We start from the raw sequence: 23,239 nt of genomic DNA, 5'->3' as shown, positions 1-23,239 counted from the left end.
TAAGCAGCACAGTTGGCTTAATTCACTGTTGCAACAAAATGTCTTACAAAAGAAAGGAAAACATCAATATAACCCCACTATAAGTTTCAAGTTATATCTCCCAGATGTATACAGCATTAACCTCGACGGAATCGAATAATTCAAGTGTAATATTTCTCTACGTTGAAGCACTTCACTGCCGCTGACAACTCAACTGACACAGGAAATAATTTTCTTCAATATCGACAAAATTCAATTTATATCAGCTGTAGCATATTGAAATAGATCCCTACTAATATATAAATGTGAATGTAAGTTTGTTTGTTACGCTTTCACGCGAAAACTACTCAACCGATCATAATGAAACTTTGTACACATATTCTTGGAGGTATTAGAAGTAACATAGGATAAATTTTATTAAGAAAAAAAAAAAATATTTTTTTTACGAAAAATTCAAAAACTGTTTGTCAAAAAAACTTAAATCTACCTTCTTCAACGCCATCTACCGGTTCAGTAATGAAGTTCCAATCCTGAGTGCTGTAAATGAAGTCGCGGGTAAAATTTAGCGTTATGCCAAAGTAACTATTCCACGCGGACGAAATCGCGGGCAAAAGCTAGTGTTGAATAATGGATCTACTGTTGATACCAGACAAGGGCTTGGTGCTTTATAGTCGTCGGAGCCAATGGACATTAAAGCTTGAATGCCGCCACTGAGCTTGAGAAATAACGTCAAAGACGCAATTGTGCTGTTTAACGACTGACCATAATTCAAACCGGACGATTCGCTGCAGACAGAAACTTGATAGTTGATGGTACCCGTGTGGGCACACAATACATCCCACTGCATGTAGACATATTATGATCATGAAAATCATTTGAAGTCGTCGTGGCCTAAAGGATAAGACGTCCGGTGCATTCGTATCTAGCGATGCAACGGTTTTCGAATCCCGTCGGTGGCTACTAATTTTTCCAATGAAATACGTACTTAACTAATGTTCACGATTGACTTCCACGGTGAAGGAATAACATCGTGTAATAAAAATCGAACCCGCAAAATTATAATTTGCGTAATTACTGGTGGTAGGACCTCTTGTGAGTCCGCACGGGTAAGTACCACCACCCTGCCTATTTCTGCCGTGAAGCAGTAATGCGTTTCGGCTTGAAGGGTGGGGCAGCCGTTGTAACTATAACTGAGACCTTAGAACTTATATCTCAAGGTGGGTGGCGCATTTACGTTGTAGATGTCTATGGGCTCCAGTAACCACTTAACACCAGGTGGGCTGTGAGCTCGTCCACCCACCCATCTAAGCAATAAAAAAAAAACAGAATAACATCGAGACCCTACCCTTTATTTTCGCCGCCACTCATCTTGAGATATGAGTTCTAAGGTCTCAGGTATAGTTACAACGGCTGCCCCACCCTTCAAACCGAAACGCATTACTGCTTCACGGCAGAAAATAGGCAGGGTGGTGGTACCTACCTGTACGGACTCACAAGAGGTCCTACCACCAGTAATTACGCTAATTATAATTTTACGTGATTATTTTGTGGTTTATTAGGTAGGGAAAATCAGTCTAATGAGCCTAATTAGGTTACGCTTAGGTTAAGAAAGTAGTGCAAGCCCAAATGTGACGCGTTATGTAAACACAATATTTTTCACTCATAATATTAACAGATTAAGGACAGTGCATAAGCAAAGCGATTTATAATGTCTATAAATTATTTTATTTACTCTATCTCCTTCTTCTTTGCGAGTCGTAGACATAATTACCCTAACTTAATTTTACCGCTTAATCTCCTTTTGTCTCTTATATTTCATAATGTCCGATATTTCGAATATTGTACGGTTTTCATTCGACATTCGATCGGTTTGTATGTTGCGTTCAAGGTCCAGCGCAAAACTTGTTTTTTTTTGGCTTAGTTCGACAGACGATATCCCGAACTGGAATAATTTTATCGAAGTTCAAATATAACAAGCACGAAACAACAAAAGTGTCAGCATGTATTTTTGTGAAGCTCAAAAACGATTGTTGTCCGTTGGCAGCGTGACAAAATTTCTGTGGTTGTTTTACGAAGAATTAATTAGTTTCATCGGTTATTTTTAAGACTGAATTACAGTTTGAGTGGGAACATCCTTTCGCGTTTGGCGTGTCAATGCTAAACGGGATTTTTCGTCTGAAACAACTGCTAACATGAGCTCGGGAGATGCGTTTTTATTTCAATGGCTCACGCTGGCATAATACCAAGCAGTGATATACAAGCACTGTCAGTCAGCTTTTCAAATCAACATAGATTTAAGTTTAAACTTTCTTACTGATTAAAAACAAATTATTTTTGTTTTCTCACTTTTACTTCTGTATAAATAAAATACAGGCTCGTATATTGAATATGTGCGTTTATTCTTATTTTATTAATTTAAATTACAACTTGCCATGCACGGGGCTATAAGGCTGGAACGGAAGAGAGTGTTGCCAAGCGCCAAACATAAAATTAGCAACTTAGAACTTAGGTGTTATACCATTACAATATTACAATATAATTCTACCGTTCATATTTTGATTGAACAACTTCTTTTCTCGTTTCTTATGGCGTATTGTAAGACAGGATAGGTAGGTATCTTTATCCTGCTAATTTCTGCTTTAGGTTCGAAATATGTGTTCGTTTTATTTTGACAAAGACTTTGATCTCATATGTCAAGATGAGTGATTGTATTTTTTTCGTGTCTATAAACTCTGGTAACTCCTATAGACCAGTTGGGTTGTCAGCTTGATCACCCGTCTAACCCGAAAAAAAACATCAAGCTTACAGCAACAATTATCTGTTCAAGCTTTCCAGTGTAATCCATTAAAGCACACCGAATGCTATTAAGGCTTCATTTTATTTAGAAAACAAATAATATATCTAATACCGGGGCTTGTTTACGTGTAGACTCCCTTTCTCATTACGAAGCTTTTGAGTGAATCGTCTGGTGCGTGCCCTTGCAACTTGACTCGGGCGGGCAAAGCTCTCGGTCAATAGTGACGTTACACTATCGATAATGTTGACGTAAATATTCATTAACAGTTTTTTTTTTGTTCACGAAACGGGTCCATAATTACTTATCATGTTAACGATTTGATATAATTGAATTGAATAACGAAATAAATGAGTATTTTAGTGTAGAAAATGATGTTCTATGGCAGTCTCCGTGTTAAGTAATGTATTGTGTAATGTATGATTATTCAAATATATTTAAAGAAAAAAATCTTAAAACTACTAATTTATCAATATTGCAAATTTTATTGATCATTATATTCATTATTTTATTTTTCATTTTTCATAATTTTATTGATTATTTTGATTTGTCGCTAGTTTAGTCTAGTGGTCATGACCTTAGTGCTTAGAGGACTAATTTTGATTTATTGCTGGAATCAATATCTATTAATGATGTTTAGTATCAGGTCTGTATGATTGCAACTGCAAAATTGTATTGATACCATAAGTTTTATAATTGCATTCGTACCCAATTTAATAAAAGTAGAATAGATGGCATTGGTATTTTTAATCTTTTAATACAATATGTATATCGTTTAAATTTATATAATAATATGCTTCTAATTTAATAACACTAGCAATAATTAATAATACTAAATTAATAACTGAAAATTTTACTTTTACTTTTTTACTGGTGGTAGGACCTCTTGTGAGTCCGCACGGGTAGGTGCCACCACCCTGCCTATTTCTGCCATGAAGCAGTAATGCGTTTCGGTTTGAAGGGTGGGGCAGCCGTTGTAACTATACTGAGACCTTAGAACTCATATCTCAAGGTGAGTGGTGGCATTTACGTTGTAGATGTCTATGGGCTCCGATAACCACTTAGCACCAGGTGGGCTGTGAGCTCGTCCACCCATCTAAGCAATAAAAAAAAACAATTTTTTTGTTTTTTTTTTTCTATTTCTCTTTTGTTTTTTTTCTGTGTTTTTTTCTCTTTTCTGACAGTGGTGATCGGTATGGTGTCATACTATAAATGCCATCACCCACCTTGAAACATTAATACATCATATAAAAGCTTTTTCACCTTCAAACTTTATTATTATTTATTTATTATTATGGCTGATTCGCGGCAGAAACGAGCAGTATGTTAGTACTCATCCATGTGGTCTCACAATAAGATCTATTAAAACCAGTAATAGTTTAAAAGGTTGATGCAAGTTTTTTATTACTACAAATTTAAAAATCGTTCAAATTTGATATCGAAAAATATTTTTTCCCATCTCTAAGGCATCACATTGTTGATACGATTGATATAGTACTCCACTTCTTTTCGAAAAATCTAAAATTATTTTTTCATTTCTTTAAGTTGTAGAGTATATTAGAAAATCGGTTTTTCTTTTTTTTTCTGATAACAAAATCAAACTTATGTTTGAACTAATTTTCGTTTTTTTCTTGTTAAGAATTAGCTTTATTTTCGAAATATTATTTGTTAGCTGATATAATCATACTTGAATGACCTTTTAGAAGCTTACTAATCAGTAAGCTATTACAGAGTACTGGATATATGATAGAGTTTCTTTTCAAAAGCTCTACCTTAATTCAAAGAAAATCAAAGGGTCAATTTGAAAATAGGGAAACGCAATCTTACACTTTAATTGTAAAATAAAACACCAAAAAGAAAGACATTCAATTAATTTGTAAGCGAAATAATATTAGATGCGGTCCTGAAAGCCTGCAGGATTTTGGGATACGACGCCTCTCCATTAGATGCCCTTTAAAAAGATAAACAAAGGCCTTGTCCGTTTTCAGGTCTGCGGGGACAGTGCGCTCGTGTGCTGACCGGCACACAGAGCCCTCATTTGTCAATTGATTCCCGATATAATGAAGGGTACATCGTTACATTGGAGCTAGCTGTCAGAGGCGGTCGCCGTTCTGTATAGATTCGCTCGGAGTGTGAGTGAGGTGGCGCTGGGTGTATCGAGCGATGCGTGCGCACCCTACTGCGTGTTGTCATCTCGCCCTCTCTCGCTGCCACAGTTGCGTGCTCTTTGATTACATTGAACACACACTGCCGCTCGTGGTGAACACACCGGCTCGAAGATTTGACATTCACGCACTACGAACGCTGTGTAGCTGCTCTCTGACTATGCAGCGACTTCTATTGTTTTTACAGATGTACCGTCGACTCGACAGGAGGCAATTTAGGATCGCGCGATCAAATCTTAAATAGTTTTTTTATAAATTTTTTATTGCTTAGATGGGTGGACGAGCTCAAAGCCCACCTGGTGTTAAGTGGTTACTGGAGCCAATAGACATTTACAACGTAAATTCGTCACCCAACTTGATATGTTCTAAGGGCTCAGTATACTTGCAACGGCTGCCCCACCCTTCAAGTATATTGACTTAAATAATTCGGTCAGCTGCTAAGAATTAATTGAGTTTGAAGAGTACTTTTTACTAGGTAATTATATCATGAACGTTTTTATTCAAATACAATTCTATATAAGGATGTAATTTCATAACTACTGCTGTGTATTGGAAGTTTGATCATTCGTTATTTTGTTGTGCAAAACGATTTTTCCCGAATTTTCCCGAACACAGCGGAAATAAACTACCGAAAGTACAATCACTGATACATCAAGATTTAAATTCAATTTACGTATTCGATTTCCTCTTTTGTTTCGTTATTTTACGTTTACCTTAGTAAATGTGAAAAGAAAATTAATTTCAATTTTTTTTTAAAGAAAGAATGTTTATTGAGAAACTTACAAGAAAAACGTATTGTACTACTGTTTTCGTATTTGTTTATTTACTAAATAGATAAAGTCATAGTTCATTTATAATCTTATGAACCGGCAATATGACGCGAAAATTGGCAGTTATTTACCGCATTGCTTTCAAATTGCAAATTCAGAACGTCATTTGGGATTGAAGTGCTGTACACTGCGCGCTCCGTAAAAATAATAGTTTTGCAATCATTTTTTTAACTCTTATCTGTATTAGGGTTCCTGCGTGCTTGATGATAAATGTTTTTACTGGAACAAAGGTTTGTTATATCAACGTAATGATTGTCTAATATCGTTTTTGGTACAAGAAGGTTAATCCATTATTCATATCCATCATTTTCCATGCTATTAAATAGTATTACTTTATTGTACACAGATAAGATAATTAAAAGTGCTTTAAATAATCTTTATATTACAAAACAGCATGTACGAAGTGAAAGATTTCTATTTTTATAATTAATACAAAAAAATATATACAAAATCTATGGTTAGAAAAGGATGATTGGTATTTACAATACAACATTTGTAAGTGGTTTATTAAAAACTGTTTTTTTTAGTGACCTTGATTATGAAAATTTTATAAATTAAATTGACAATTTTTTTTTTTAATAATTTATATTTAATAAAAAATGCTAACCAATATAATATCATCAGGAAATTGTTTCAAAAATACATTTCTTTTAACGCGTTAATAAACTTAAACACGAAGAGACAGTAATGAAATACGTCCATAGTAGCGTTATATGCTGTGTTCTGTGTTGAATCCGCACGCACCTCGAAAATCTTGAGGCTTTTGAAGGAAGGCGTCGTGAAGAAAATTTCCACAACTCACTAACACCGATCCGGAGACCGTACGCACGAAACTTTTCACTCACACACGTGCGTACGTCAAAATAAACTGAAACTCGAAGCGGCCCCGTGAAAACTGCTCTCGTCCCGCTCTCGCGCGGTCCCCCGTCCTATTTCAACAGGTTTCGCTTTTCAGCAGATGCAGTAGAGCGAGTGCCTCTAGTAACGGAGCACAAACAGTGCGGGGAACACACGTCGCGTCTGAAAACTGAAAACACAGTTTCACTAACTACTCCGACATCACCTGGCACTAACCTTATTCTGACTTCGGCCGAAACGCGCGCCACACTTCTGAAACTTCGCGATAACGTAACTATTTTTAAATGGATCGAATGGGGCGTGTGTTCAGTGAAAATTTTCGGAGTGCTCGCGTGAATCTCGCGTACCGTCTTTAAGATGTGCCGCACGTGTCCTGAACATCTCTAAACTTAGTGCCGAAAACTGCCAAGCGAACCCCCGAACGGGATGACGCGCGTCCAATACCAACCGAGCGACTAAACCGTGAATTGATAAGGAATTAATTAGGAGTTAAGAAAGAAAAAAATCGACAAGATGTAACCGATGTTTATGTCGGTAGTGTTGTGAATTTTCACCTAGTTTCTAGTTGATAAACAGACAGAATGTAGACGTAACTGTACGCTAATTCGACATGGTTGTGATTATAAAAGAAACAGAAGGATTTTCTGTTTCAGTTGTGACTTAGAAAATTGGTTGTAATTCTCCGATAGTTGTGACTAACGTTTAAATATATTTCGATACGATCAGATAGTGAATTAAGTGTTTGTTTAATACGTTTGTATTACCGTAACAAAAGGATCCGAAGGTTGTCAGTGTTTATTCTGAACTTTGTTTTCGCGGCTAAATTTCCCTGGAGGTTGTTCGTATTACAGTAACATTTCGCAAGGACTTAGATAAGGTGTCCACATTCAAATGTTAACAGTGTTGTGGAATATTCTTTTGTGACATTGTGAGGATGTACGAACTGGAAACGGGTTTCGGTGAAGTTTTGGCGCGTGAATTATTAATCATTTGAAGGTAAGAATTATATTATTAAATCAGTTAACGATTGTTACTTCTATAATACGTAATATGAAGGATTTTGTTACAAGTTTGTTTTTTATTAGCGTTTACGAGTAGTTCGTGTCATGGTATACCTAGTATTGGAGGTCGTTTGATTCCAACGATATTAATGTGAATACGATCGCTCCTCTTGAGACGTGAGGTCGTAGTAAAAGAAGTTTTGAGACATAAGCTCTAAATTCTCAACTTTTATAGTACAACGGCTACCCCACCCTTCAAACCGAAACGCATTATTGCTTCACGGCAGAAATAGGCAGGGTGGTGGTACCTACCCGTGTGGACTCACAAGAGTTTCTACCACTAGTAATAGACTTTTAAAGCCACCACCAGTATTACCACCAGTAATACGTTTAAAGATATATATGAAGTCGTTGTGGTTTAAAAGATAAGAAGTCCGGTGCATTCGTATCTAGGGGTTGAAGGGTGGGGCAGCCCTTGTAACAATACTGAGAACTTCATATCTCAAGGTGGGTGGCGGCATTTACATTGTAGATGTCTATGGGCTCCAGTAACCACTTAACACCAGGTGGGCTATGAGCTCGTCCAATCCTCTAAGCAATAAATAAAAAAATATATAAATATGGATAGAACACCCACATACATATATATATAAAGCAAACCTGTATACATATGATTAGTCAATCATTATCATACATTAAGATTTCAATCAAATACAGGATTCATTCACAAGACAAAGTAACTTGGAAAGAAATAGGTTGGTAGTTTGTTAAAAGTTTTTTTTTTTTTTTGCTACAATTCCATTTTTATCTATCGTATAAGTATTGTAGCATTCATCGTTGTTACAATAGATATACTGGTAAACCTCTTATAACGCGGTAATTTACAACACGTTTCTACTTTAAGACGAAAATGAAAAATCCCCAATACCATTTTATAACAAGGTACTTCTACAACACGATAAAAAAAAAAACGGTAATGAGATTTTTTTTTTAGTGCTTATATGGGTGGACGAGCTCACAACCCACTTGGTGTTAAGTGGTTGCTGGAGCCCATAGACATCTACAACGTAAACGCGCCACCCACCTTGAGATATCAGTTCTAAGGTCTCAGTATAGTTACAACGGCTGCCCCACCCTTCAAACCGAAACGCATTACTGCTTCACGGCAGAAATAGGCACGGTGGTGATAACTACCCGTGCGGACTCACAAAAGGTTCTACCACCAGTAAAAATTAGAGAATTCCATTATACACTATGAACACACAATATATCGGAACAATCAAAATTTTACGGCTATTTTTTATGTATAATAAGTAAAAAACACATAGGTACAGACAGGCATAGTTGAGAAGTCAATTGCTCTCCTTTCTATACCGGCTTGTAGTCTCACATAACACGGTTTGCCACAGCACGGGACTTTGTAAGAACTATATACCGTGTTATAGTAGGGTTATCTATATAGGTAACGAATGAAACGAAATAATATGTTTTGGAATCATTCCTGCACCCTTCGTTACTATAGTAAGCTCATGTTGTCTTATATAAATAAATTAACGTTTTTGTAATCAACCGAAATACGTATACGTTCAAATACGTTATAAAAAGTTTCATTTCTAATTCGAAATAAAAAAAGTCTAGATAATTCTAGAAAATTCTCGAAAATGGATTAAATATATAGAAAAATCGACGAGCCCAGGGCGGCGATGACACCGTTTACCATTCACACCTTTTTATTATGGTTATCACGAAACATTCCAATATATTATCAGACAATTATGAAACATCTACTAACCTTTTCCAATATTTAGATAACATAAAAACAAACAATAGATTTTTACATAAGTAGGATTTTACCGCTTTATATGAGTATTCATACCTTTTTAGTTTAATTGCAAAATAGAAATAATGCGAATGTGATCACCGCCATCTTCTATTGAGTAACTAACAGAGACCACATTTTGATATTAAGATATACACTTTGATATGAAAATATATTCTTATTAGAGTCTGCTAACAGATAAACAACAAATGTAGTAATAAGCGTCTCCCATGGCAGTAACAATATCAATACGTTATCACCGGGCCTAATCATAAGCTGCGTGGTGCAGCGCGGCTTAAAAGGCGCGGCGTGGCTAGTCTACTCTACTAAACTATGTATAAAGGCAAAACAAACAAACAAAGATACTATTTATGGCGTGAAAAAGGAATGCGTTCTGTTTTGTAGCTTATCCTACAGCTGTTACGTGCCTATCAGCCTGTGTGACGGCATTTAACGGCCGCCTGGTGTAGTGGTAAGTGACATGGTCACTACATAAGGGGGTCGCGGATTCGAATCCCACCAAGGGAAGATATTTGTATGATAAATATAAATGTCTTTTCCAGGGTTATGGATGTATATTAAATATATGTATGTGTATAATAAAAATCTTATATTTATTTCCGTTATCTGGTACCTGTAACACAAGTTCTTTATCTTCAAGAACTTATCACGGGACCAGTTAACGTGGCGTGGTTGTCAGTAAATATTTATTTATTTATTAAAGGTATCTCTGGATCCCAGTAAGCTTTTTAAATCGTATGGGCTGCGAGAATGATAACTAAATCGAAGGCAATTGAAAAAACAAAACCGAAATGAACGTCTGAAAGAAAATAACAAAGAACAAACAAATTTTATATTATAAAACATAGCACGATGCCATTTTATTTATTAGATGAAAATAGAATTCACATTTGAATAAGTAACCCGAACGTTGTGGATGCAGGAATTTGAATCATTCAGATCGTACAATCCGCTAAATTCTCACAATAAAAATAGCTTTCGTTCTGTTGCGGTGGAACGTTTTAAACAAACAAGACGCCATGAATATTTCCTCATTCACAATAAACAAATTTATGGACGGAACATAGTTTTATGAAAGTTTTACAAATTAATGACTTAAACAGACAGCGTATAGTTTGATTGCGCCTAATAACAATAGTACTTAGCAATACCCTTTCGATGAGTACAGATAAATAAATTTTAATAAATTTGAATTAAAAATAGTGTACGAAAATATGATTTTATTGTAAAAAAAAGCGTGGATTTTCTATAAAAGCGTTTTTTTAAACTATTATTTATTTTTCATTTTTTAGTTGAATTTCAATTCTTTCAAAATTTTTTTAAATTTCGAATTGTCATCGGTCCTTAATAAGTATGCCCAATTGCGAGTTAATCCGATGTTTTGAAAGGGGTCAAAATCATGTTCAAAGATTCCGTTACGTAAGATACTAACTTAAATACGTCTGAAGCTAATAAAAGCGTATTAAAAAGAAATCCTTAAAACCAATGACGCTCCCTATGTATTTGTAAATAATATTTTTCGTACAGGGTCATTCAATTTTAGACTTTATTTTCATTTAATAAACGCAAAAAAACAACTATACTGCCATAATAAGGGAAACGATGACATTGCTTAAATCAAAATACAGATTACTGATGCCGATGACATAAAGTCGATTAAAAAATTAGCTGTATCGAGTCCTGTGTGTTAGATTTTAAGTATATAAAATGAATTGACTAATATTATTTATTTCAAACAGCATCAACTTTCTGTCATTTCTCAGTCGATCGAATTTTTGTAACGAAGTCCGTTTTTTTTACTTTCACTCGAGGCTCCTGAAGGGCAGTAAAATATTTTTATTTATTTTAGTTATTTGAAATTGCAAATTTTCTTGGTTTTTATTACCATTTTTTATGCATACTTGATAATTTACTCCGTTGTCAGTCATAAAATCAACGATTGTAAACTTATTTTTTTTTCAAAATCTGCTCTAACTTCCACAGCCTCCTAATCCTCGAAAAAAACAAACACGCAGATAAATATACCATAAAGTATTAGAAAAAATAATCATTGGATTTTGTTAGATCTATACTTAAATTATAAAAAAAAATATTCACAGTTCAATTCAGCTTGCCAACAATAATAGTGACGCTTCGATTGATGACGGGATACTTAATAAAAAGAGCTTTCCGCTCTCCCACTTATTGTTACAAACATATTGCACATAAAAATACTAAACATAATTTAGGTTCGGTTCAACTGTGAAATCAACGTTGTAATGTTTCTCTCATCTGCCTCTTACTGTTAAATTGGAAATTAATAAAAGCAATTAGCTCAATGTTCCTTAACTTTTCCATCGCGAAACATAATTACCGAACATAATAATATCGTCTTCTCGCATTAAAACTGTATAATCTTATAGCTTACTAATTTTACAGGAGAGTGTTTTAAAGGTTTAACATGTGATATTTTTAATATTAATCATCTTTGCAACATTTATTTTTTATTTTTTACCAGTTACATTATCTGTCTTTTAAAGTAAGATAAAATTATGTATTAATCTTGTTATTAGTAGTGAAAACATAGGTAAACTAAAAAGAGGTAAAAAAACTAAAACTAAACTACGCTCTTTTGACAGTATTTATGAGACTAATACTGGTGATACCAAATGATTCCGCGTATTAACTCAATTTCGAATATTTTTGGAAATTGTACACTTTTAATGCGAAAAGACTGTATTTAAACATTCATTAATGACTACTGCAAAAGTACTATTCAACGTATTTTTACCACGATAATTAATTTTCGAGTAGAGAGAGAGAGAATTTAAGAAATAATCGTTTTGAAAAACTTTAAATAAACTATCATGAATTATATAATTGCAATTTAATTTTTTCTGCACTTCAGTCCAACTCTTACGGTCTTATCTATGAAGCCGTTGGTAAAAAACGGCTGTCAAAAAGCTGTATTCAAATGGTCTTATGTATTTTTATTTTGAATATCCTTTTTTAATAATCTATAATATGATAACAATAATAATAGCCGGGAACAAGTCACACACGGTTATCTTATATACGGCCCCAAACTAGGATTCCTTGTGCTATGCGAACTAAAGCGTAATAATATACATAATATGTTCAAATATATACAGATATACATATTAAATGCGTGTTCATAACATGAATATTTGTCCGATGTGGGAAACGAACCCACGATCTTTGGCCAAGCAGGCAGGGCTCAAAAACTTGGGTATAAGGTCACAAATTGACGATAGGTCTCTGATTTGAAAAGTTTGCCACTTTTCAAATCAGAGACCTATCGTCACAAACCGATACACAATTTAATTAAGATTTCGTCCTCATGTCGAAAAAAAGGCGTATTGATTTCTCTGGCGTCCTGTAATCATTGAAGACAAGTCAACCGTACTTATTATAATTACCATTGATTCGAATATTAATCGAACCGTGTTTACATTAAAAAGAAAAAAGCAAACGAATATTAGGCCTTTTTTTACCGAACACAACGCGAATTTTGCGAATCCACACAGTACAACATCAAAGTAATGTGAACGTAAATGATTTTTCATCGAAAAGTAATTCATTTCATTAATAGCTCCGTCCGAGAGCTATCGATTGACACACAACGAACATTGAATAAATAAACCAACAAACGTTTTTGAATTCATTTACTTATAATATTTATTTTAATTTTAATTTAGGTGTTATTATGTTCTCAAGGTTAGGTGTTTTTTACTGGTGGTAGGACCTTGGGAGTTCACACGGGTAGGTACCACCACCCCGCCTATTTCCGCCGTGAAGCAGTGTTGCGTTTCGGTTCGAAGGGTGGGGTAGCCGTTGTAACTATACTGAGACCTTAGAACTTGTATCTCGAGGTGGGTGGCGCATTTACGTTGTAGATGTCTATGGGTTCCAGTAACCACTTAACATCAGGTGGGCTGTGAGCTCGTCCATCCATGTAAGCAATAAAAAAAAAATAGATCACTCCTATTCTTAATTTAGTTTTATTCACGACAAATTTATGGTATTGATAGGGTTTTTTATGAGTCGTGGACATACCACTACATAGGTTTAATCTCGTCTTTATTCGGTCGGATAGTCGTAAATGACTTTACTGCCTTTGTAGACAGACGAGCTACCAATGTTTACCTATACTCATGAACGTCAGCAATACCGAGGCCCTGAACACGAAAACTGTGAAGTATTCCAAATGTCAGTATTGCTGTAAAGAAAATAATAAATGTCAGATTAAAAGTACTTTTAAAATTTATGCGTTTAAAAATGTAACTTAAAAATAGAATAAAGAATTGTACAGGTAATACAATTTTTACTTTCAATTTCACTAGTATCGCGATTATCAAGGTAAACCCATAAAGGTTCATTGGTGTGGTAACGGGATCGGGACTATGCAGCCTATTAATAGCCTATTTTTACTATTATTTTTTAATTGCCTATTATTAGGATTAAATATATATTTACGGTGCTGATAATTTCTATAATCACATTAATCTTGATAGAGTCAATTGTCATCTCTTTCTCCTGCCCATACTAATACGGCCAGTATTGCGTGGAGCGTGAGTGAGAGTGCTCCCTACAAGCATGTCAAATGTCCTGCGTCATATCTACGCTCAGTTCGTCAGCCTACAACAACATCAGATTACGTTTGTTCCATTGAAATAACACACGTAAACCGACACAGTAAAAGTATATTGGTTTCAGGCGATCACCTTACGCGTTCGTTACAAGTCAATCATCGACTGTAACATTTGCGGCTGTGCCAGATCTTAAGAGAAGTAATGTAGTACGGGTGCCAAAGCGAATTCTCTAGCTGTGATGCAGCGACGACCTTCTATTGTCTCCATTGGGCCGTTTCCATGCCATTGTTTTTCGAATTGTAAGGGGCTTATTGATATTCAATTGCTTAATTAGAATTTTTTGTTTTGGGTAGCATGACGTAAAAGTAATTTTGTTCGATAGTTTCTGATGTTGTCTTCAACCTTCAGATAAGAGATAGGACCGTTTTTTTTAATTGGCATAGATAGGCAATACGAAGTGACTCTGATCGTCTTGTATTATCAAATTCCACACACTCGAATTCGGCTCCGTTCATTTTGAAATATGATGTCGAAGTCTCATCTTCGAGCTTACGTGTTTGCTGTAACAAGCTAAAGGCAGCGGCTTGGCTCTGCCCCTGGTATTGCTGAAGTCCATAGGCGACGGTAACCACTCACCATCAGGTGGGTCGTATGCTCGTGTGCGTACAAAGGACATAAAAAAAAAAAAAATTAGGGTAATTAAGGTTCTCTTTCAAGTCACCACGACGCATCACTTCAACGCAAATGTAATTTACATTAAAATATTTTTGAATGGCGATCGGGAGTATTTATTGTTATCACGTAAGTGTAGGCACCATAAAGACGTAACTGTTTAAGTCGCGAAATAGTAATTTGTTCAGATGTGAAGGTTGTGACAGTTAATATACGATTAAACTGAAAATTCGACTCTAAGGTCAGTGGCGTTAGTCACATTGTAATATCTGATCAAATGACTCTAAGCAATAAAGGATTATCTATATATTAATACGTGAAGCAAAAACTTTGTATCCCTTTTTACGAAAATTGCGCGGACGGAGGAGTATGAAATTTTCGACACTTATAGAGAATATAGAGAAGAAGTGCACAATGCTAATATTTTTTCAAAATAATGCATGAAAGATACATTAAATCAACAAAGAAAACATTACACACCTACATACCATGTATTTGACGCACACACGCATGCATACTATTTATTGTCAAACTTTTGTGCTTGACGTCTGTAATTCTTAAATATTGTTTGTCTTTGTTAATATTATATTTTTATAGTGTAGTCTTGGCGAAATTGTGATTATAGAAGTATAAAATACAATCTTAATAGTGTACAAACTTACAATTCCAATTAATTATAGTTGAATTTCGGCTACTGCGGGACCTCTAGTTTTTCTAATTTCACCTAAGAACACAATTTAATTAATGGCATAATTATTAAACTAAAACAATGTTAGGCCTTTTTTTGTTGTTGCTTAGATACCCATCTAGTCGAGCTCACAGCCCGCCTGTTTAGTGATTACCAAAGCCCATAGACATCTACAACTTAAATGCGCCACCCACCTTGAGATATGAGTTCTAATGTCTCAGTATAGTTACAACGGCTGCCCCACCCTTCAAACCGAAACGCATTATTGCTTCACGGCAGAAATAGGCAGGGTGGTGGTACCTACCCGTGCGGACTCACAAGAGCCCTACCACATATCTACCATAAACATATAATTATACATATTACCTATAATCCTGTCATTTCAAGAGAGTTACGTCAAAAGAACACAGCCGTAGTAGTGGCGCGTCATCACGGTGTCATGACCGCGTCATGGGAAATAGAAATAAACGTTTTTGCATTTTCCAGGAATACGAATAGTTACGTTTCCCGATTTCTTCTTCTTCAATAGACAATAATTAATAACATTAGTATCTATTATTGCTGTCACTAAAATTTTAATGTGTGAAATACAACAAGATATTGGAGGTATTCGCACGTCAAATGTTCCTTGTAAGTGTCAAATCAAGTCACTCAGCTCTATTGAAACAAGTACCTAAGTGATAGTTTTTTGTCTATATTGCCTCAGCTCAGTGCTCACCTAGGGTTATGCGATTACGGGAATCCAGAGGCATCACAACATGGATGTCGCAACGCGCCTTGCGACATGCGGTAAAGGTTTTAATTTCTGTACCGATTTTTATAATTTTCTTATAGTTTTTAAACGGTTTTCAACAATAACGGCTGTCAAATCCTCAAAATTACAACGAATCACTGATTCACTGTAGAAACTGGGCTACAATAATAAGATGCCGGGGCTTTTACTTCGTTGTCATGTCTCTGGAAGATGGAATTCACGTTAGAACGTCAATGGGTAATCATTTAACACCACGGCTATAAAAAATCGTATATACTTAAACTTCCTCTCCTGTCTTCGAGTATTTATTGAAAGTTAAACTTAGGGAGTGAGTTTAGGATGCTCTAAGAGAGGTAGAGAAGAAAGACAATTTATGATTGTATTACTTATTCATTGACTTTGTTGTCAGACGAGTCAATAATATGGCTCAACAACTCCATTACCTACCGCTGAGAATTTCTCCTCCTATTCTTTCCTCCTTGGTCTAACTTCTAATATTTCACAGTTGGAAGACATAATTACGTATCTATAAAAAGGCCAAAATAAATGAAAATCGTGAATGCAAAGATGAGTCAAGGTTGGATCAACGGAAAAAAATACCCGACACGAAAATAGAAGCGGCACGTTTATTCGTCATTCTGTTTGTCACGAAACGATTTTGTCACTAGACGAGTTTCGTTACCCATCATCAGCATATGCCCTCGATTCGGGTGGACACTTTTTTTTCTAATAATATTAACGGGGAACAAATCACGTACTTTCATCCGGCCCCAAGTTGGAATTCTCTGTGTTATAGGTACCAGAGACCGACATACATACTTACATACATTTAAATATATGCATATATAGATAATAAACAGCCAGACAAAGAGCAAATAAGCGTGTTCATCACACAAATGTTTGTCTGATGTGGACATCGAATCCACGACCTTCGACGCAACAGTCAGACGCGCTAACTACTGCACCACTGAGCCAGTCACACTTAATGCACAGTCTACCAAATGGAACTTAGTATTTTAGATTACTTCGATTTCAGATCTGCATTACGGATTACATTGCGTGTAAAGAGAAAATTGAATAATGAATAATAATCATATTTTTAATTATTATGTAATATAATTCAATATATTATTATAAGAGGCTTTAACTATGAATGTAGGCTTTATAGGAAGAGGTGAGAGACCTGAGAAGAAATGGTATATAGTAGAGGAGTATGGAAGGAGAAAACATGCGCCGACCCCAGGTGACTGGGAGAAGGGCAGGAGAATGAGGATGACGATAATTCAATATGTAGAATATAATAATATATTTTTCGGTAACCATGTTTTCACAACACACAATCTCTCTATTTCACAATATCACGCACGTAAATTATTCGACTAAATCGGGGGATCGAAACATCCAAAAACAAAACCCCAAATCACATATCAACAATAATAACTGATGCGAGAACTGAGCCACTTTTTCCCGGAAGTTTTACTGGCAGTCTTCGGTATTTCTGCAGCAATTAAACAGCACATTGCATATTTTCTGTGTTTTACGTCAAAGGTGTTGAGTGTTGACGTTTGGTTCTCGTTGATACGTCATTGCGGTACAGAATTGGGACGTCAGTTCGTCTTATCATCAACGTCTATTATTCGTCAGAAATTAAGGCATCACTAAACATTCATTATTATTATTGCTTAGATAGGTGTATGAGCTCACGGTTCACCTGGTGCTAATTGGTTACTGGAGCCCATAGACGTAAATGCCGCCATACGCCATACACCAACGTATTGGTAGGATCTCTTGTGAGTTCGCGCGGGTAGGTACCACCACCCTGCCTATTTCTGCCGTGAAGCAGTAATGCGTTTCGGTTTGAAGGGTGGGGCAGCCGTTGTAACTATACTGAGATCTTAGAACTTATATCTCAAGATGGGTGGCGCATTTACGTTGTAGATGTCTATGGGCTCCAGTAACCACTTAACACCAGGTGGACTGTGAGCTCGTTCACCCATCTAAGCAATAAAAAAAATAAAAAAATAAAAACCCACCTTGAGACATGAGTTTTAAGATTTCACTTTTAACAGTACCTACATGCGGAAAATTTGTAAAATAGATTAATTATATTCGCAGTTGATGATTAGAAGTTGTTTTTACTGTAGTAATTAGCTGGGCCCATAGTTATCACAGTATGAGGGCTTGAAACACTAGATCGAATTCTTAATTTATAACTGCTGTCTTGTAATGGTGCATTACAACGGTGCGGTAGTACTTCCGGGTTTTATTACGATACTTTCATATTAAATATTGTCACAAAAAGTTAAAGGTTTTGTAAGAGACAGATTACGTTCACTGAAGTAGTTCGTGAGTACATTGAATTTGTATTTATGTACTTTAAAATGTATTTGCAACTCTAGAGGTTTGAACTTCAGTATGGTCGCGTCATACCATACCAGTGCACGTGAAGTCTCACCTATTAGATCAGAGATGTTTCTGTTATTAGTATTCTTCTAAAACTAGTCTAAAACTGGCCATTATAGCTAAAGCCTTAAGGTTTGATTTCATTGTTAGTACATACATACATACATACGTTTACTTTTTGTAAAGGTGTGAAGGATAATGTTTCAGAAAATCTTAGTACTGATAACACTAAAGTTCTATAGGTATTCTGTCTTGCCGTTGCCTATTTATACTTGTCATCTTCATCGATTCCTCATTATCGAGGGTCTTGTCCGTCACAACCAACCTTCTGGACCAGTTCTCGTCAGAACTTACGGGATTTAGCCAATTTAGTCGAAACTGAGATGTTGGTACTTGTGACTTTTGGCGCGTACGCAAAATTTATAGAGCTTGGCTCACGCAATTTCATACATAATCGGGGCTCAAGTAGTCAGCCAGTACAGTAGATCACAATCGACTAAGCCCTCCTGTTCTTTCCCTCGTCTCGGTGATGCTGATATGGCCTCCTGGCCACGAGCAATCCCTCAGTCTCAAAAAACCACATGATTCACTATACGATGAGTCGTTGCTTCGAGCTATTTAGTTTCATTGGAGTTATTTGAAGAGTAATGATGAAAGGGGTCTGAAATGTTGGGAGACTTCAATAGGGCGAAGCGGTACTTTAAGCTTGAACTTATGCTTTGCAAAGCACATCCCGTCCTCCCATCGCAGGGCCTGGCCATTCATGGAAGTTCAGGCCTAGAGTGTGGAGTCAACTCCATACAGAAGAGGGCAGTTGCGACTATCGATAATCCTGTTCTTGCTAGTTTTAGGAGCCTCCATATCTACGGTGGCCATGGGAAGTGTTCTGAAGAATGTTTATTTTATCATCGCACAAATACCAGAGCTCATCCATATTATCTATAAAAAAATCATGCACATTGCGCTTCAAGAGGTTTTTTGTCGTGTACCATCCGGCTTTGGAATGAACTTCTCTCCCGGGTGTTTCCTGAGCATAAATTAAGCCAACGATTAAAGAAATGACATCATCTGTTATGGCGTAAAAAGAAGGCTAAATTATGTGAATTACAGCTATTTCATAAAAATCGTATTTGTTTTTTTTTTTTTTTTTTTTTTATGATTGAAAGATTACTGGTGGCCCGGAGGCCTTTCCAGTTTCACCAGGACATGTGGGCGAGCAAAGGCTCAGCCAGGAGGGGTGGGATTTGCTAACAGCTACCCGAGCGCCTCCGAAGGAGACCTAACAACTCAAGAGTAGCTGCTTCGCGAATGAATCTACTACCGGATCGGAATCGCGACCCGCTGAGAAGATCCGGCGAGAAACTCCGCGAGCTGATTCATGGGTTAGGTTGCACGGCGAACTCTTTGTCGAGTTCGATGAGTACGGTTACCGAGGTCCCTAAGCCTGCTCCTAGAGCTGAAGGCGTCTAGTGCAAAGGTTATTGGATCTGATGGATCCGTAAGGACGTGTCTAGGGCGTCGACGGTGACTGGCTCCTGCATGATCAGGATTCGGGGAGTAGTCAGCGGCGGCTACGATAAGGCGATTATCGTGACGCATAGCCTTATCGAAGTACCGTTCCGACGCTGACTTCATGTATTTCTGTATAGATTCGAGGCCCAGGTCGTCGTGTAGGTCAACGTTCCTCACGAACCACGGAGCTCCGACGGCTAACCTGCAAAAGCGGGATTGTAGAGATTGAAGGATGTCTATGTGTGTGCGGGCCGCGTGAGCGAACACCACACTCGCGTAAGTCATGACGGGCCTTATGCAAGTTTTGTAAAGTGTCACCTTGTTCCGAAGGGACATTTTACTCCGCTTACAGATCATGGGGTAGAGTCTACCGAGAATAAACGCGGCACGGTCACGGACTGATTTTATATGCGGGCGGAATGTCATCGATGCATCCAGGGTAACGCCCAGGTACTTGACCTTCCTGGCCCAGGGTATAGATTGACTAAAGAGAGTAATCGGGGGTGTGAGATTCCTCCTCCTAATACGGGAGGAAATCCCTGTGGAGCTTCCCCTCTGAAATAGCACCGCAGTACTTTTCGCTGGGTTGATGTCTATGCGGCATTTTCGGAACCACTGTCCTAGGGCTAGGGCTGCGCTTTGAAGCTTCTTCGCGATTAGGGACTTGTTTCTACTGGAATAGTAAACAGTCGTGTCGTCGGCGAATAAAGCTAAATGGGTCGGCGGCGACCGGGGAATATCGTTAACGAATAAGCTAAATAGGAGGGGTGAGAGGACAGAGCCTTGCGGGACTCCAGCTGTGAGAGGTCGTGGGGAGGAGCGGGTTCCCTCGACTCGATATCGAAAAGATCGTGTTTGTATGTGCGTGTATAGTGTTTGTTTTGGCAGGTAAAGAAAAGGTTAACTACCATTTTCTCCTGTTGTTAATCGATTTTTTTTTTGTTTAGTTGAAAATATAATCAGTAAATAGTTTTGTTTCAAGATGTCAATAAAAGAAAATTATAATTCATAGAATTAATTAAAACGTTTGGTGTCAGTGATTATTGGGCGAACACTGGTTTAATTAACACCATTAACGAAACATATCGAATTTTTGAACGGTAGTTTTGAATATAAAAATGTACGAATTACGGGAAGGATTTTAAAAAACAAATTATCATCAGAAGGTAATAATGTCAGTAATAGTTATATAATTTTTGCATCGTTAAACTATTTTTACTAGAGGTCCCGCAGTAGTCAAAATTCGACTATAATTAATTGGAATTGTAAGTTTGTACACTATTATGATTGTATTTTATACTTCTATACTCACAAATTTCGCCAAGACTACACTATAAAAAATATTAAAAAAGACAAACAATATTTAATTTATTCTCAGTTTGACAACAGACGTCAAGAACAAAAGTTTGACAATAAATAGTATGCATGCGTGTGTGCGTCAAATACATGGTATGTAGTGTGTGTAATGTTTTCTTTATTGATTTGATGTATCTTTTATGCATTATTTTAAAAAAAATATTAGCGTTGTGCACTTCTTCTCTATATTCTCTATAAGTGTGGAAAATTTCATACTTCTCCGTCCGCGCAATTTTCGTAAAAAGGGATACAAAGTTTTTGCTTCACGTATTAATATATAGATGATCAAAGGTGAAAATTTCTGTTGAATTGTGTGTGAGTAAAATATGTATTTGTTTTATTGCCATTTTTGCTGCCGTAAATTTGTAATTTAACTGTTCATATTTTCTTTTTTTATTAAATTACAAATGATTTGTTGTCAGTTAAACACTATGGTAATCATGCATGACACAAATGATTTTATTGTATATGCAAATGGGTCCAATTAGTCATATGGTTCACGGCTTCTTACAATGTGAACTCTGACGGACCTTGACCTAAGAAGTCTGAGTATCGCTTGTTAAGGCTGTTCTCTAAAACGGCTGAGCCAATTCTGACGAGACTTTCAATGGTTGTTAAGTTGTTTCAACTAAGAGAAATTCCCGGAAATAAGTCGACTTCTCCGTGAAAATTGAAAAACTTTGGAATAGGGAGAATTTACAAGCGAAGCATGGATTCGTGCGGAGCCGCGGGCACAGGTACTATCTACAAATAATAATATTGCAGACATAATATACAATAATATACAAGTCTATAGTATTATTATAAATGTGAAAGTTTTTCACTCGATCACGCGAAAACGAACGAATTATTATTTAGACGAAATTTTGTACCAATATTATTTGGAATAAAGATTTCGCACACCTGGATTAGCACTTAATTATTTATTTATTGATCTATATATATAAAAATGAATTGCTGTAGTTAGTCTCGCTAAAACTCGAAAACGGCTGGACCGATTTGGCTAATTTTGGTCTTGAATTATTTGTGGGAGTCCAGAGAAGGTTTAAAAGGTAGATAAATATGAAAATGCTCGGAATTAAATAAAAATAACAATTTTGTTTTTCCTTTGATATGTCCCCCGTCCGTCGAATTCCTTTTGTTTGTTTTAAGTTTATTTTATACAAAAGTTTAGGTCTTTTATTTATCGATTGAGGCACTACGAAGTCTGCCGGGTCAGCTAATTAGGAATAAAGATTTTGCACGTCTGGATTGACACATAAACCTTATATTTTACTTTTTATCATCGTAACGGAGGACGAGTCCTACTAAGCACGACAGTCTGTTTGCTGATTTGTTATTTTACGTAACAACGGATCTACAAATAGAGTGGTACTTTATGAAGCAGAGAGTGATTGCAAGCATTTTTTTCATCCGGGGAAAATGCAATGTGTTTCTTTATATTTGAATTACAAATTTAACGGAGACATAGCCGCGGGGTACGTTTAATATACTACAAAAATACTATATTAATGCAGTATAATATAGTTTTGGGCTAGGTTAAATAGTAGACTGTATTTTGTACCGTATGTTCCATGGGGAGTGCTCTGAGGAATTGTTCGAGATGATACCGGCATCTCGTTTTTACCATCGCACCGCCCGCCACCGGAGTAGAGTTCATCCATACTACCTGGAGTCACTGCGTGCGGTCATCCACAGTGCGTTTCCAGAAGTCTTTTTTGCCACGCACCATCCGGCTATGGAATGAGCTGTCCTCTACGGTGTTTCCCGAGCGCTATGACATTTCCTTCTTCAA

The 23,239-nt window shown here is 36.4% G+C and overlaps 1 protein-coding gene across 3 annotated transcripts in view; it reads left to right on the top strand.

Annotated features, from left to right (window-relative positions):
• The first annotated feature begins 5,761 nt into the window (after window positions 1-5,761).
• LOC114243892 (uncharacterized) overlaps window positions 5,762-23,239 on the top strand; it is a 404,128-nt gene continuing 386,650 nt past the window's right edge. Inside the window, exon 1 of one of the 3 annotated variants that reach the window (XM_089738725.1) lies at window positions 5,762-7,622. The gene's annotated coding sequence lies outside the window, so the exon portion shown is untranslated. The remainder of the gene's footprint in view (window positions 7,623-23,239) is intronic. The other 2 variants (XM_089738726.1, XM_089738723.1) reach the window with 2 other exon arrangements.

Source organism: Bombyx mandarina, chromosome 25 (assembly GCF_030267445.1).
Source record: "Bombyx mandarina strain Sakado chromosome 25, ASM3026744v2".
Taxonomy (NCBI): domain Eukaryota; kingdom Metazoa; phylum Arthropoda; class Insecta; order Lepidoptera; family Bombycidae; genus Bombyx; species Bombyx mandarina.
Note: the sequence above shows the minus strand (reverse complement) of the source record. Positions and strands in the feature narration are given on the sequence as shown.